Below are 16,840 nucleotides of genomic sequence, written 5' to 3' on the forward strand. Positions count from 1 at the left end.
ACTGTTCTATTTAAAAAATGCTAATTTTATAAAATTCACTTTGAGTATCATTTTTTTGTATATTTGCCAAACAAAACTAACAAAGTCTCTATCTGAATTTGTACAACCTTTTAAGTTTCTGAGCTTGTTACTTTTGATTTGAAAAAGAAAATTACCTGCAAAATCTAAATAATGTTCAGTAGTTAATCAACATATAAACATAAAGCAAATATATCTCCATATGTGCAATGCTTCTAACATTTGTGTTAAACAAGATAAGATTATGAATATGAACATGGATTTATTGGATTCTTGGTAGTATGAATCAATTGCCCTTGTGAAAAACCAGTTGCAGCAAAATTATAAAATATTTACTCTGCAAAATAACATCCTGGGTGCATCAAGTTCAATAAAAGAGCCACATAACCTTATCCTGTTTACATGCACGTTTCATTAAATGCTAAATAATTTAATACATATGTGCAATTCAAAGAATGTAGATAGCTCTGCTGTTTCTCCACTCATTCCAATTTTATTGACTCTGCCACCACTCAAGTAAACCTTAGTCAAAGAATAATAAAGTGTTGTTTATTGCCCATCTTGCTTATCACAGTTTAATTCTAACATCACAGGTGCATCAAATAAGAACAATCAAATAAAAGCAAATGCATATTATTCACTCCATTCTTAATTTACTTTACAAGTTTCAAAATAATTGAAGACCCCGTGATATTCCCATCTGACTAAATTTGAAGAATATAGGCCATTTTATTGTATGAATAAACAATTCATTCTTTGGTAGAATATTATGCCTTCCAAATTTTGTATATTTTATATTTTAAGTGTGGTCATTTTCTTTGTCACAAGACAGAATATTTGAATTGAATTCTATTTTTCCTTCAGTCTCCTTCAGTGCTTCAGTCTTTCCTTCTCTGTGTTTAATCATCAGTAGAATTAATTTTTCTCCATCATGTTTCTTCTTTTCCCTTAGAACTTCCAATAACCTTTGTCAAGTCCTTGTTACCTCATCTATAAGCAAAATATTCTACAAACTCTTTTCATTTTCTTAGTCTTTATTTTTTCACATCTTGTTTATTTTAATACTTCTTCATTAGTGCAATATTTTCACTCCAAACCCATTACAGACATTTCAAAATCTAACCTGAGTCCATCATTGTTGTTCTTTAGTAATCTCTTTATGAAGAATCATTTGTTTTAATAATAATAATAATAATAATAATAATAATAAATAGTCACTTGTTTAAATAATAAAAATAAATAGATAATAATTAAAAAAACTAAATATCTCGTTTCTGTATTTAAAAAAAAAGTTATATCTAAACTTTGGTTTATGGCACATCTTCCCCTTTATCCTTCTCATATCATTCTTTTTTTTTTCTAAATAGATATCTTTTTTTAATGTTTATTTATTTATTTTGAGAAAGAGAGGGAGGGTATGCAGGTTGTGGGAGGGGCAGAGAGAGAGAGGAGAGAGAAAATCCCAAGGAGGATTGTGCTGTCAACATGGAGCCTGACACAGGGCTGATCTCACAGTTGGTGAGATCATGACCTGAGTCAAAATCAAGAGTTGTACACTTAACCAAGTGAGCCACCCAGGAGGTCCTTTCTTATATCATTCTAATAGTTCAAGTCCATTCTTGGATCTCCTCATAAACCATAATGGAGAAAACTAAGAATGATCTATCTAGCAATAGGAAACAAATCAAAGTTACATATTTGGAAATGGGGAAGTAGTTGTATAAAACATTACAGTTATTTCTCTGACTTCATTTGGAATATAAATTTAGAAATTAAATAGAGCATACAGTTGTCAACCTCACACTACTCTTCTTATTTGTCCCTGTATTTCTTTTATAAATACCAGAACATGATTTTTGTTCATACTAAAACCTTCACCACAGAATTTGGTTGGACTTATCTGCATTCTTTGAATAAAATGTTCATAATAATATCTTATTTTATACTAATTTGTCCACTTCATATTTTCATTTTTATATTATAACTTAGTCTCCATCTAAAATTTCATTGAGTCCCATTTGTGATTTATTTTTATTCTTTTGCTAATTCAATTTTTCCTTCTATACCACATTTTTTTTTTAATCTCAGTCAGTAGGTTAACTGCAAGATAATAATAGCCTGTGGATATCAGAGTGGAAATATCGAAACAACCTGGGTGTTTGTTGATTTTGTTAAATTACTGAAATAACTAACATGGGGTTTTAAAGTTTGTTTTTATTTTTTTAATGGTTAAGTAGGTGATTCTGTCAATAATATAGTTAGTAGTGGTAGAGAGGGGCTCTATTATAAATTATTTAATAAATCAATTGGGATTGAGGGTTTGAGAATTTTCTTCAACATGGAAGCCTAGAGAGTTGCTGGATAAGTGGAAAAAAATTCAAAGGAGACAGGTTTCTTTAGATAGACAAAAGGAGCCTTGAAAAGGTAATTGAAAGGATTACCACTGTGCTGTAATGAGGCATTGGCGAGTAGTAGTCTATACTTTAAAGGACTCCAGAGAAAGTAATATTCTCAGACAAATGCTGGATTAGAACACGATTTTGTTTGAGAACACATAATGAGGTTTGGAGAACATGGTGGAAGATGTAATGGGAGTCCAAGAGTCATGGAATTTTTAATAAAATATGAAGTACAAAAAACATAAGAGATGAAAATATGGGTTATAATGGATGATTGAAGAGGTTTAGATTTAAGATGCTGAGTTAAAGAAGCTGGTAGAATTATTTATGGAAAGCTGGTAGAATTATTTATGATCTCTTAAAGGAAGTGGCTTATTTTGGAGAATCCATATTTTAAAACTTGTGAGCAGGACCATTTGTGACTTGAGTGAGGAAAAGTCAGATAGAAGAGAACTTGAGATCTGTGGGCATCCCTTATAATTACCTGTAAAAGGTATTACCGAAGGAACAAATTTTCTAACTACTAGCATTTGGAGCTCCAAAAATTTATTTTAAAATCGAGTGTATATGGGATTCTTTTAGATTCCTTTATAGACACGGTGTTAAATGCTGATAAATTGTCAACTAAGTCAAAAATATACTGTTTCAAATGCTTCTGACAATGGTGCAAGAGTAAGACATTATATTATGTCTCTATATAATTCACTCATGGGGTTATTAAAGAGAGAAAATAAATAAATGAATCTATCTTGTGTCCAGGCAAAAACAAAATTTTTAGGTTAGTACTTTCCCTGTTAGATTAACTTAATTAAATGGGCGTATATAATTGATCCACTGTCCCTAAAGAAGATTTTAATAGGATTCTGTCTCACAAGTGTTCTCTTTTTTTTTCCCTTTTTTTTTTTTCTCCTTTGCCATAATAGCAGAAGCTGACTGGTATTGATAATCTTTTCAGATGGGGTTTTCAGAATAGTAGGTTTTTAGGGCTCATCTGCAGCCAATTTGACCTTTTAAAGATATTGAAATGATTATAGCATCACTTTGATTAAAAATCTTCAATGCCTTCCCAACTTCCCAATACTCCTGGTGGGGGGCGGGAGGGGCGGGTTGACACCAAAGTTCTTAAATGTGTTATGTTGTACTACATGGAACGGGATTGGCCTATTTGCCCAGACTCATGTCACCTCTTTCCATTTGATGTGTTCTAACTACTTGTTGTTGGTTGTTGTTCATAATTCTCCAAGGGTCCATTTTTCATCTAGTCTCCAGCATCTGTACATGCTGTTCTCTCCAAAGACATAGCATTTTTCATCCCCTCATCTTTTCATTTTATCACCAAGCTAACTCTCATTTAACTTGAGATCTGAAAATGCAGATGGTATTATTTCATAGTATGCTCCCTAAGAAACTTAAGTTGTTTTGACACATGGTCTCATAGAATTCTGAATACATATCAGTCTGTAATTACACACTAATTATTTGATATCTGTCTGCCTCACACACTAGAAGTTCAATCAGTTAAAGCATTGTTTATTTGTGTGCATGTAATTTAGTCACTTTAAATTCTTAACACTTAGCATAATATTTGACCAGATTATCAAATGATTATTTCATATAGGTATATCAACTAATATCTACCAACAGCGGTGCATATTCCAACAATTCCACTTTATACATTTTAAGAAATTATTAAAGATGCATAAATATTCATAAGAAGGATGCTTTGATAGCATTTTTATGAAAGGAAAAATTATGACAACAAGTTCAAATTCAGCAACATGGGATTGGATTTTTAAAAATTGATATTTAATCCAGCTACACAATGAAACTTCAAACAATTAAAAAATATGCCATGGATGGGGCATCTGTGTGGCTCAGTCGGTTGAGCGTCCGGCTTCGGCTTAGGTCATGATCTCACAGTTTGTAGGTTTGAGCCCCGCATCGGGCTCTGTGCTGACAGCTTAGAGCCTGGAGCCTGCTTCGAATTCTGTGTCTCCCTCTCTTTCTGCTCCTCCTCCACTCATGCTCTGTCTCTCTCTCTCTCTCTCTCTCTCTCTCTCTCTCTCTCTCCTTCAAAAATAAATAAAAACATTTTAAAAAATATGCCATGGAAACTAAAGGCTAATTATTTCAAAACATATCTATCCATCCGTTCATCCACCCCATCCAATCATTATCTTCTGTAATAGATACAAATGAAATGTAAGCATGGAGTTATGTTTGTACTTTTTATATTTTCTAATATTTAAATACTATTTAGAGGGAAAAATAAAATATATTACATTTTTAAAATAATAAGAGAAACATCATGCAAACCACTCTATTAATTATATTTTTCAAGTGTTTTTTTAGATAATCTTCTATCCTTAAAGTTGACATGTTTGTGTAGGCAAGAATTATGTTCTTCACTTCTGAAATCTCAACTATGATTATTATACATTTGACCTAAATAAATGCTGTTTGAATACGTACACATCAGCAGATATGAGTATATATATTGCTGAAAAGCAAGATTTTCCAAAGGTGTTAATATATCAAGAATGACGGAGTTTTATTTTATTGAACTAGGCAATAGGGGTAGAATTTCAGCATCTGTTCTTAATTATAATTAATGTATTCTGAGTAACTATAATCTGGAAATATGTAGAATGGATACCTAAGACTCAGTGATAAATCAACCCATGAAAAGAAATGCTCTGTACCTCATGGTTGAGTCCTGAGTAGGTATTAGGTTTACACCACACTCTTCCCCCTAAGAAGGCCCAATCGCCAATCGTATTACTTTTTGTACTTTGTATTTGTATTATTATGGAGATAAGTTATCTAATGTTTGTCTGGGTGAAGTGAGAAGTTTGAATATCTGTTGTAAGAGGGTGTTATTAAAATGAAAGTAGTAGATATTAGTCCTTTATGAAGTACAGGCAACTCTGTAAAGAGTATGTTTGAAAGATTATTTTGATTTTATTCTTTATAAACCTGGCTAGGTCATTCTATAATACTCATAAGATAATATTTTGAATGTATTAGTTAAAATGCAAATGTGTTACCTGAGATTAGTACAAGCTTTGCCATTTTTGTTCATTAGCATGTTAATCTGAACCAGCTTGTCAGATTAATCAACATTTGGGCATTACAGTATTTTTAGTGTATAGAATAAGATAACAATTAAAACAATTATATTAAAAAAGTTCTTGCAAAAATAAATATATAGAGGATTTTTGTCCTTGAAATTTTCCAATAAAATGTTCATTATGTCTCTACTTTTTTCCATTCTTTGCTTTCAGGAGATTCAAAGACATAGAAGAATATAGACTATAATATATGTAGTACTTAAGTACACCATGAAATATATTAAATATTTTGTTGGCATTGAATTCACTGATTTACAACCGCCACTCCCCCCCCACACACACACACACACACATACACATAAGGTTGGTTTTATAGTTTGTATTTTACAAAGACGGTATAAGCACAGGTAAAGTAAATGAGACTCAGCCAAGAATGAATAAGTTTAAAACCATGTACTATTACTTCAGAATGTCTTCCTAAAATTCTATGATGTCAATTAAATAAAAGAAAACAAGTTTTTAGTGATTCAGCTCTTAAATAATCTAAAACCATAAAGAAATAATAAATAAATATGAGTATGCTGAATTTATAGCACAGTATATACAATTTTATGTTTTTCAAAATAATATTATTTGATCCATTCTTAATTTTAGAGAAAAATCTTGCTATTCAACATCATGATAGATATCCAAACATAGTTACAGAATGGACTCAAGGTGATAAGCCCTTGAAAGGGTTATAATGTGATTATTCTGCAAAGATAAAGTGAAGCAAATATGATTATCTATAACAAGTTTAACAAATGACGAGTATGTGCTCACACAGGATGTCCTACATAACTTCAAGCTACAATAAAAAGTACAAATAAATGATTTAAGATGGTAGTTGTATCATAAATTCAGTTAGTAAAAAAGTTATACTTGTTTTGTAAAATCTGCCTTATTTTGCACATGTTGAAGTATTGTGTAATTTTTCTATCCCATTTAGTCAATTTAAAGTTTTTTTAATGTTTATTTGTATTAGATAGACAGACAGACAGAGAGTTATGAGCTGGGGAAGGGCAGAGAAAGACAGTAGTAGAATCTGAAGCTGTCAGCACAGAGCCCTATGCAGGGCTGGAATTCACCAGCCATGAGATCATGACCTGAGCTGAAGTCCGACGCTTAACTGACTGAGCTACCCAGGCGCCCCATTATTTAGTTAATTTTTAAAGTAAATTTTAAAAGGGAACATAGATATTAAACTATGACCTTCAATATACACAGATTGGCTTGGTTTAAAGATTATTAGACATTATCTAACTTAGGTGTAAATTAGATCTAAATAAAGATATATGTGTCCAATATATTATATTTAGGTAATATAATTAGGGCATATCCTTTTATAAATATAGATATTCAGATAATATGGATGGTAGATAGATAGATAGATCTGTAAATCTATATGTATAAAATCTTTGTTTCTGTTTCTGTCACAGAGCTCCTAAAACCCTGATTTCCTAATCGATAAGAGCTATAGAGGTGTCTTTGTTACGTTAATGAGGCAACTTTTGGAAAAGCACCTAAGAAAGGGGGATCCTTGCTCTTAGAATCAATGTTATGATTAGAAGTTTTTTGTCCCACCCCCAACCTCCATCTGGGGAGCAGAGAGGTGCTGGAGGTTGACACTAGCACCAATGGTCAATGAGTTAATCAAACATGCCTGTGTAATAGATCCTCCATAAAAACCCAGTCAAGGAAAGTGGTAGAAGAAGAAGAAGGCATAGCAGCTCCATACCCTTTTTCCATACCTTGCTCTATGCATCTCTTCTGTGTGCTTGTTCCTGAGTTATGTCCTACCCTAATAAATGAGTAATCTAGTAAGTAAAATGTTTATCAGTTGTTAGCTACTCTAGCAAATTAGTCAAACCTGAGGAGGGGTTTCTGGGAACTTCTAATTTATAGCCAGTCAGTACAGGTAACAGTCTGACATTTCCACTGTAACATGAAGTTGAAGGAGGAGGTCATGGGAACCTCCAACCTGGAACCAGTTGGTGAGTAGCACATGAAATAATCTGGGCTTGTGAATGGCATCTAGAGTATGGGTGGGGGGGGGCAGTTTTACAGGATTACACACTTAACCTGTAAAATATGGTATTTTTGGGTAAATAGTGTAAGACTTGAGTTGGATGGTAGGATACGCAGCTGGTGTCCGGAGAAATGCTTGCTGGTATGTGAAGCCCCACCACGACCTCCACTCATTGGGATTGAGTTCAGGAACCCAAAGAGACCTCAAGATTCATTGAGCTTTGGGGATAGTACATGGAAGGATATTACGCTGACATTGTCCATTGACATCAGCAACAACTAAATGTGAGTTAGAAACACAGAATCTCAGGCTCCATCCCAGATTTAGTGAGGCAAATAACTCATTTTCACAAGTGGAACAGGTAATTGTTATAAATGTTAGAGTTTGGGATACACAAGATATGCAATATGTTCTTTGATTTAGAAGAGGGTTAAGTCCATTAGGGTAACATGCCTAACATACTTGCTTTTATATTTATTTTTAATTAGCTAATTCACTCAACATCAACATATAATCTAAAATCAGTATTAGACCTAAGAGTTGTTTTAAAGGGATATGGGGCAGAGTATGAGAAAGAGAAATAAGGGGGTATAGAGGATTCCTTAATAATAAAAACTGCATCAAATATTGAGAAGATGAAATTTTAGATAACAACAAATAGCCTTGGTTTAGAGTTGAAGGTGGGAAATTGATCCTTTTTGATGGTCACAAATTAGTTCCTCAGTTAAATACCCTTATTTCATCTTGGAAACTTGGATCAGTTTTACAGTAAGTATCTAACTGTCTGCCAAAATCCCCATAGTATAGAAAGTGCTAAGTATATACCTGTTATGAAGGAATAACAGGTTTCTATACTTTTAATCATTTCAGGTTTATTGCTGTATAAACCCACTACAATGTTAATGGTATATTACAAATTAATTTAAATTATTTAATAAAAAATGCATTGATTAAGATGACTAGTGATTGGGAATTTTTAATCCCATAAAGTCCATTAGATAGGGATATGCTTTGCTGATATTTTCATATACTAAGATAAAAAATAAAGATATTACTTCAGGATCTATGGTGTAGTTAATATCTGTAAAGTATTATACAGATTTCTTGTTCATATTAAACTTACTTTTATTATTATGAAAACTGTGTTCTCTGTAAGTGCTTATGACATGGTGACTACCATTTTCTAAGCATCAACGTACATAATTAACACAATCTTTAAAAAAATTGTATTTATCGTATTTTAATTTTGATTGCCTAAGGATTAGATTATACAAGACAATAAACATAATCGATGCTCATCTTGTAATTCTCCTACTTTAACTATTTTGTAAACAGAGTATTTCTTTACATAAGACAATATACTTAACCCCTGCAAGGCAAGTAGCTTATCATATAGAAACAAGCAATTCCAGGCACATGGTGAGTTGTTCAACAAGTGTTTGCTAAATGAGTAAATAAATACATTCAGTGTAAATTTATAGATATAACCCATGAAAATAAGTTAGTGTACTATGAGCAAAACTTCTGTGTATGCATTCATGAGATTTTATATGAATCATTTTATATGATGGTATATTTCATACATGATGATTCATTACTGCCATTTATTTGCTATAGATGTTAATCAGTATTTTAGATACAATCTCAAAATGTGTTGTATCCAGCAATTCACACAGCTAATTTTTAAATAATTTCATAGTAAATTTGTGTCAAATTGTCAGCATAGGGCTTTTGTTTTTTGCTGTAATTTTGTCCTTTACACAATATGTTGCAATTTTCTCAACTACCACTAAGATTGCATGACTGATAGCCATCAAATTAACAAGATATCAGTAAATTCTCTCCTAGACCTTATTCTGGGTATGTGACACATAATACACAAGCCATAATCAGAATACAGAAAAAAATTACAGTATTTATTTCTCAAATATTTTTTTAATTTTCTAAAATACCCTAAAAACCAATTATGAACCTGATACAAATTCAGAAAAGTATTAAGAATCTAATATTTTATTGCATATATATATATATATATATATACACACATTTGTACATATATTGTACATGCAGAGATCATGGAAAAATTAACTTACTACTTGAGGGGACTTAAAGAAAAAAAAAAAGACATATTCCAGTGAGGGGTGAGAAATACATTTTATTGAGTGTTTTGTCCACAGAGGTTTCTATTTAGATCAATACAGCCTCCTTCAAATGCATCTCTTATTTCTGGTAAAATTATAAAGTCTTATTTATTTATTTGTTTGTCTATTTATTTATTTATTTAATTTTTTTTTCTGTAGGACAACAGCAACGTATCCTTGATTGTTTCAGTAAAATGTTACCACCTAACTACAGTTATTTTTTTGAATTCAGTCTTCATGTTTTCAGTTATGCTATTTTTTTTTCAATCACCTTGTGTTTTCCACCCTCAGTCCACTTTATTTTTATGTCACTATGGCAAATGGTCAAATTTACTTAGAGCTAACTAGTAGATAACTAATCCCTAAGATAGTCAAGACCAAAATAATGTTTTACACATTTAAGAGACGATAGCCATTCAACTTAACTGCCTGTGATATTGTGATATAATAAGAGATGTATATTTGATCTTTATTATGTCCCTGAAACCTGGCAAAGAGCTCTTAAAAACCTTGTGATTTCCTGAGTGTTGGGATGATAAGAGCATCTTTTGTTATTCATAATAAACCCCTTTCACCTTACCTGAGTTATGCTAATGAAGTGACTCTTGACTTCTTGGTAGCTTGGGATAGGGGCTGGTTGCCAGAAGAACCAATCACATGATTAGAGGGTTCTAACTTTCATCCCCACCCCCTGACCTCCAAGGAAGAGGGAGGGCTGGAACCTGAATTAATGATCAATCCTGCCTACATAATGGAAGCTCCATGGATACCCTAAACAACGGAGTTCAAGCAGTTTCCAAGAGAATACATCGCCAGGCCAGGGGTATGGTACATTCCACTAGGATAGAGACTCCTGTCTCAGCATCCTTCTGGATCTATATACCCCTTTACCTAGGAGTTTATTCTTATACTTTTTAAGATCTTTTATAACAAACCAGTTGTAGTAAGTAAAGTGTGTTCTCTAAGTTCTGTGAGTCATTCTAGCAAATTATCAAACCTGAGAAAGGGGTTGAGGGAACCCCTGACTCATAGTCAATAAGCCAGAAGAATGAGGGGCCTGGGACTTGGGATTTTCATCTGCAGCATCGATGGTCTTGTGGAACTAGGCCCTTAATCAGGCCACGTCTGCACTGACTCTGGGTAGTGTCAGAATTTTGAACTGACTTGTGAACACCCAGCCGATATATGCAGAGAATTGGAGAGTTTCTTGACATGGAAAAACCCATATATATGGTGTCAGAAGTGTTGAAGGTACACATAGATCTTACCGCCCCAATGTTTATTGATTCTAAATCACTATTACATCAATGTTGCAAACAAATATTGGTCTGAGGCAGGAAGAGCTGAGACTTATCATTCAAATAAGCATAGCAGATGGGGTGTCGAGATAAGACTTATTGAGCATTACTAAATGCTCAGCACTCTGGTGTGTGTTTACCATATATTATCTATTTTGCCCTTGAAACAACTATATGAGAAATATTTTATGCATGAAAAATCTTTAGTGAATAACTTATGCAAGCCACTAGCAATTTGAAAACAGGGGCAGACAAAACCAATAATGAGGCACTGCAGAAAAGGGTAGGAGTGTTGGGCCGAATGTAAATATCATTAACAAAAAAAATCTAAACTAGAATAAATAAATAAGTAAAACTGGATATATGGTTAGGTAGGCATTTTATTTTGCAAGCACTTGTGGAGTGCATACATGGTGCCAGGAAATATTCAAGCACTTAAAACTATTAACTCATTTAATCATAACAACCCAAAGAGTTAGGTGTGTTTATTAACATCATGTTGTTTCAGGAGAGGAAATGTAGACACACAGAAGATAATCAAGCAAATAATCCAAGGTCAACTCTGTAGTGAGCGGTTCAAATTTTGTCAGTCTTGTTGCAGAGTGTATCTCAAGCCCCAGGCCACAAGGAGCAGAATCCTGAGTTCTACCTGAGAGTGTAGGGTATTGCAGGATAGAGTGGCATTTTTAAACACCATTGTTTGCACAGCTCAAGATTTAGTGGGGGGGGGGGTAGGACATTCATTGTGTGGGAGAATTAGGTACCCAAAGATTTGAGTATAAGATGGAAAGGGAAAAACATGCAGGTCATAGGGTGAAGAAAAAAAAAAAAAAAGCATGAACTTCATGATGAAAACCTGATATACCAAGATAAAAGCAGTAACTCTGGTCAGAAATGAGCCATTATTCTGTTGACAAAGAAGCATACCTAAAATAAAACAGACAAAATGTGTCCAGAAAGCACTGAAGCCTTCTGCTACTGTAAGACACATGTAATCCAAGAGGAACATGACAAAAAGATAAATGACCTAAACAGACCGTAGTAAATGAAATGAAAACTAGTGGATTTTCCACTTTTTACTAAGACAATAATCTTAACAATTTTTTTACACATTGACCATTTTTTTTAAATCTTTTTTTAACGTTTATTTATTTTTGCGACAGAGAGAGACAGAGCATGAATGGGGGAGGGTCAGAGAGAGGGAGACACAGAATCGGAAACAGGCTCCAGGCTCTGAGCTGTCAGCACAGAGCCCAACGCGGGGCTCGAACTCACGGACCGTGAGATCATGACCTGAGCCGAAGTCGGCCGCTTAACTGACTGAGCCACTCAGGCGCCCCTTGACCATTTTTTTTAATTCAATGGAGTATTACCTAATTTTATAATTAAGGTAAAATTCCCTGCATAAAGAGAATAGATATCAAACCGTGTCTTTGTTTCAAATGTGTACAGAAGTTGTGGTAGCTATGTTACTAAAAGGGCAAATCTCCTAAAAAAAAGCCTCTTAGAATTTAAATGAACATGTTCCACATAAAACTACTCAGATGTTTTTGATCCCATGATAAGATGAAGAGTCAGAATCTACTGCACAAATTAGATAGTATGAGAGTTATCAAAATGGTTTTATTATTTTCCAGCATGTATGCGACTTCTTATATATATTACCAGGAATATGAATCAAAATGTCAGTGAAGTGCAGGTGAGGCCAAACAAACAAGTTGTAGATTCAGTTCATACATCATTGATCAATGAATGTTATCAATTTTCGCACAGCCCAGGACCCTGATAACTTTCCTGGTGAGTGCATAGCATACATTTTAAATGACCTAGGGCTCACCATGAGGAGAATTGCTAAAAAGCATTCTCAATGCTCTAATAATATTCTGAATTACTACTTCACATAAGGGAAGAAACTTTCAATAGAATCCTCAAGAGTCACCTAAAATAAATAGAAATTGTACTTCTTTGCATTTAAATCTGCTAAAGGCCGGCTTCCAAATAAATGTTATGATAATATAGGTGGCAAAAAACTAATTTTCTTCATAGTTGATTGCTTCTGAAGCTTAAAAATCTATCAAATGCAGATTAAATTAAGTTCAGAATAACTGAAAATTCCAGTTATCCCCACACCATATTTTTAGATTCTTATTATGAAATTTAGAAGCTAGAGGTAGTCCATAAAAAAACACTGGCCTCTCCCATCCTGACAATTCAAGAACATTTGGAGTGTAAACCTTGTGTTCATTACATCCAAATTGGCTGTCCCATTGCAGATTATTGACATCATGCCATTGGGAATCTCTCTTCCTGTGCCCTTCCCACTTCCTCCTCCTCTCAACATGAAGGATCACATGACGACTGCTTCTTATTACAAATCACTGCTACTTTAATTGTACCTTCCAATACCCAAGAAAGGAAAAGAAACATCCAGGCCCACACTACAAATATGGGGACTCTTACAAAGTAGAAGAATATATATTCTCCTGGAATTAGTGGAGATCACATTTTCTATGCCTTTCCCCCCATTTTTTGTGTGTGTTTCATAAAAGTAGAAACTGCTTTCCTGTATCTGTCCAAAGTAGACAGGTCTTTCATTTCCTGTCCTACATTTAACCTCTTTGCTCTCCTTTGTCTCTAAAATCTTTTTCTCTTTTTGCTCCAAACCCTTGGAACCCCTATCCTGGAACTCCTATTCTATGGTCAGCAACCTCTTCTGTATGATTAAAATCTTCTTTTGGAGGATTTCCTTATTCTCTATCCCATACATTGCAGGGTCTTTGCTCCTAACCATTGAACTTCTACCATATTTTTTAAAATCCTACTGTTTTAAGACTCATAAAACTTGAATACATTACTTGCTCCCTTTTTATGTATAAGACTTGCTTCCTTCTTATGGTATACTGAGTTTCCAATACTCTCTCTCATTTAAGAGCCTGGTACCTGACCCAGTCTTAATTTTTACGATCACAGGGTCCATGCATCAATATGACTCCATAATCCTCACAAATGACTCATTTAACATGCCGATCCAACACTCCAGTAGAGTGTTTTAACTGTTTTCTCTGTCATTTTTCTAGTAAAGGGTCTTATGTTTATACTTTGGAATTTACTAGTAGCCGAGGTGCCTCCACCTCTGAAATTAATAATTTAGATGATATTTACTAGAACAAGATACCAGCTACCCTGAACACAATTTTACTCTGACTTTATCAAGAGTTACAGCTTGATTCCTTTCTTAATTTATTATTTATTTATCTTTCCTTACCCATTACCATTGTTTTCTCTCTCTCTCTCTCTCTCTCTCTCTCTCTCTCTCTCTCTATCTCTCTCTCTCTCTTAAACTAGCAAGTATCCATGATACCCTAGTTTTATTATTCTCTTTGGAATAACTCATTATTTTCTTCTAACCTCTGTATCAGCAGGAGACATCACCATCTACCTGGTCATTTCTGTCAGCTGGTTATGAATGATTTTGGACATTATATATCTTTGCCCTCATATCATGTGAATCATCAAGTTGCATGGATTTTGTCTTGTAAATATACTAGCATTTAATATACTTCCCCCTATTTGCACTGCCATCCCAATGTTATCTGCCATCATCACCTCCCATCCAAACAACATGAACCCCACACTGAAGGTACAGTGTACAAAATGAATGAAACATAGTTCGGTATTTGTGGGTACGGTGAGACTCTTTTGAACTGTTCCTTTTGATTCTAGTTTATTTTGTATTTTTATTTTCTTACTGATGATGAGAATCAAGGAACACATCTTTTGTGTCATTGATTGCACACAATTAATGTTGATGGCCTTATTATGGTATTCTATAGATTTGACATTGGGAAATAATTGCAACGTAAAATTAGTTTCTTCACTGCATCATTTTCTAAATCTAAAAAATTTTTTGTCACTCTGTAGCAAGAGTGATCAATTTCTTCTTAATTATTTGACTTTATTTTTTTTAGAACAGTTTCTGCCTTATAGAAAAATTAAGCAGAAAATATAATCCCCATATAATCCTCTTCTCAGACACCATGCACAGCTCCCCCATTATCAATATTTTGCATTACTGTGATATATTTATTACAGTTGAACCAATGCTGATGTATTATAATTAAATAAAGTCCATGGTTTACATTAGAGTTCACTCTGTGTTGTACATTCTATTCATTTTGACAAATGTCTAATGACATGATTTCACCATTACATTATCATACAGGATAGTTTTACTGCCCTAAAAATCTCCCATGCCACCTATTTATTCTTCCAATTTCTCCCTGGGCCCCTGGCAACCACTGGTCTTTTTACTCTTTTAGTTTAATCTTTTCCAAAATGTCCTAAAGGTGGGACTATACCGTATGTAGCCTTTTCAGACAGGCTGCTTTCACTTAGAGGTGTGCATTTAAGTTCCTTTTAGGTCCTTTCATAGAATCATCTTTTAAAAATAAAAATCCCATCATGTCATTCCCCTGCTTACAACGCCTTGATGCCTTCCCATTGTTCTAAAATAGAGTCTAAAATCTTTAACAAAGTTTAAAACTCTGCTACTCTAATTGTGGTTTGTAGGGAAGGAAACATATCTTGGCTTAGGAGTTTATCCTAAATATAGACTCTCAGATGCCACCCTGGCAGTACGGAGTGAGCGTGGACATACTAGCAAGTTCACAAGGTGATTCAGGTGCTCACTGAACTTTGAAAATGATGGTGTTAATGGATCTCGATGATCTTTGCTCTACATTCTCTTTCTAGCCCTAGTGCGGATCATTTTCCCATCATAAACCCACTTAAAACAAAGAGTTCCAGTGTACCGAAAACAACGACCTTTAGTTATCTCCAGAAGAACAAAGTGTTGTAAATAATTTTTATTTCAATAATCTAAAGATAATAAAATAGTAATCATAAACAAAAGTTCAATTTTTAGAGTCAGAAATTTTCTCAGTAGCAAATAGAGTTTTATTTTTTAAAGAGCTTAAATGTTTTGACTGTTTGCATTCTCTAATTTAAAAAAAAAAATTCTATGCAGAAAATATGAATGTGCATTGAAAATTATTACCTGTGTTCCTTATTTTGCTTTAAGGTAATCTAAAATATTTGAATCTCTATAGACATTTAACCTTAGGTTAACATTCGCTTTTTTTAATACTTACTCCATACTCCCTTGGTAAAGAACAGAGCTAATCCAGATGGAAAAACTGAAAACCATACATGTTTCAATAAGAATAAAAAGGCATAATAACTTAGTCATCTAAAAACTCACCTAACTTCCATCTACCCATCACGTAACAGCTTAAAGATAATTTCCTCAGGGAAGCCTACTTTGGACTCATCAGCCAAGGATAGATCCTTCTATTATATCCTTCACTGCACAATGTATCCTTTGTAATGTAATACTTGATTTTTTTTTTTTTTTTGGTGTGTCAGTGTCCTTTCTAGATTGTAAATCCCATTAGCAATTTACAATAGAGACCATCTCTGTCTTATTTTCTGCAGCATCCTCAGATCCAGAGAGCCGCCTAAATCATAGATGATGCAGTCGATAAAAATTTTCTCAGTAAATGTAAATGAAATTGCTGTGTCATGTTGGTAAATATTCTTACCCAATCCCTGTAACTATAACAAGTATGTCCACTGTCTTGTGCAAGGAAAATTGATTTCCACAAGCAAATACTTTCAATTACTGTTTAAAAACATTTTTTTAAATGTTTACTTAATTTTGAGAGGGACAGAGCGCAGGCAGGGGAGGGGCAGAGAGAGAGGGAAACACAGAATCCTAAACAGGATCCAGGTTCCGAGCTGTCAGCAAGGAGCACAATGCGGGCTCCAACTCACTAACCACGAGATC

The sequence above is a fragment of the Neofelis nebulosa genome, chromosome 5, assembly GCF_028018385.1.
Source record: "Neofelis nebulosa isolate mNeoNeb1 chromosome 5, mNeoNeb1.pri, whole genome shotgun sequence".
In the NCBI taxonomy this organism is placed as follows: Eukaryota; Metazoa; Chordata; class Mammalia; order Carnivora; family Felidae; genus Neofelis; species Neofelis nebulosa.